We start from the raw sequence: 1,920 nt of genomic DNA, 5'->3' as shown, positions 1-1,920 counted from the left end.
CTGCTGAATAAAGCAAATAATTTTCCAAAGATTTGCAGATGCTCTTACTTAAAAAGTATTTCAGGAGACAGCTTAAAGCTTAAATCTTTCATCTAAATTGAGAGCCTGACTGTCAACCATTTATTTCTTTCCCATGGCAAGGAGAATGGAGAGAAAGTGGAAGTTGCTCCATTAGCTCAAAGCTAAAATGGCACCCCTTACCTGTGTAAAATCTGTTTCCTTTTCTATTGAGTTGTTTTAGGTTATGAAGGGTTTGACACTAGACTGGAGCAACTCCAATGCTGCAGAAAAAAAATCCCGTAAGATCTTTTCAGTGGTGTATATGTCTATGCAGTGTGATGTATCTGCAAACATGACTGAATTATCTTATTAGAGAGTGCGAAAAAACAAAGGCAGCCTGCAGTGAGAAAATGAGACTGTGTGGATCCATCTGCCAGCAAAGCAATCAAAAAGACGGACTTTTTAAAACAGCAGTGATTGTCATTTCTGTATGACACTCAGTGGGCTGTGATTTCCTTCAATAATACTCATGCATTGCAGCACCTGGTGAAGACCATGTGATGATCAATACATAGCCCACTACATTTTCACCAGTTAGCACTAGTTTAATCCCAAGCTAAGCTGCGAAAGAGAGTAAGGGCTTACTCTGCACACAGTGGGGCAGAAAGACTTGCTTATGTGCTTTTTATTTCCTGCAAATGTGTTTCTCAGAAGGTTTGTGGGCATGTATCTCCCTCCTCTGGTAGCAATAAAGTAACACCCTGGTGGAAGATACGAGAGATTTGTTGTAACAAAAAAAATGAAAACTAGGCAAGAGTCCTCAATGAAGGAGCACAAATACATGATAAATCTTATTGGAGATAATATATTTCCTTTGCTTCTTCATTTTATTATATTATCATCATATAATATAAATACAACAGCTGTCTTCTACACCTGGGCACCTTGTATTCACAAATAGTTTGCCCTAGAAACAGTTCAGCTCCTGATTTGATGTCAAATCTCCATGAAAGTCAAAGAAAGCGTACACCCTCCACTCTGATGAGCAAGACTGGCAAGGTGGTGATAACAGATAAGAAGGCTCAGTACTGAACAACTTTTTTGCCTCAGTCTTCACTGGCAACCTCTCTCCCCACAACTCCTGAGTCAATGGACTGCAAGGCAGGGACTGGCGGAGCAGTAAAAGAAGATCAGGTTTGTAACCACCTGAGGAACCTGAAGATATGTAAGTCTATGGAACCTGATGAGATGCATCCCAGAGTGCTGAGGGAATTGGCTGATGTAGTTGCTAAGCTACCCTCCATGATATTTGAAAAGTCTTGGCAGTCAGGTGAAGTCCCTGGTGACTGGAGAAAGGGAAATATTGCACCCATTTTACAAAGGGTAGAAAGGAGGACCCTGGGAACTATCGACCTTCAGCCTCACCTTTGTGCCTGGGAATATCATGGAACAGATCCTTCTAGAAGCTCTGCTAAGGTACATGGAGGACAAGGACATGATTCCAGACAGCTAGCATAGCTTCACCCAGGGCAAGTCCTTCCTGATCAAATGAGTGGCCTCTACAATGGAGTAACTACTTCAGTGGACAAGGGAAGAGCTACAAATGTCATCTATCTGGACCTCTGTGAAGCCTTGGACATGGTCTCCCACAACATCCTTCTTTCTAAATGGGAGAGATATGGATCTGATGGACGGACTGTTTGGTGGATAAGGAATTGGCTGGAGTGACTACATCAGTGGACAAGGGAATAACATCCCTTGTCAAATGTCATCTGTCCCTGATGAATGTCATCTGTCTGGACTTCTGTGAAGCCTTTGACATGGTCCCCCACAACATCCTTCTTTCTAAGTGGGAGAGATACAAATTTGATGGCTGGCCTGTTTGGTGGATAAGGAATTGGTTGGACAGTCACTTCCAGA

The sequence above is a fragment of the Buceros rhinoceros genome, unplaced genomic scaffold (assembly GCF_000710305.1).
Source record: "Buceros rhinoceros silvestris isolate BGI_N320 unplaced genomic scaffold, ASM71030v1 scaffold6273, whole genome shotgun sequence".
In the NCBI taxonomy this organism is placed as follows: domain Eukaryota; kingdom Metazoa; phylum Chordata; class Aves; order Bucerotiformes; family Bucerotidae; genus Buceros; species Buceros rhinoceros.
The sequence above is the reverse complement of the archived record's forward strand: the minus strand, read 5'-3'. Positions refer to the sequence as shown.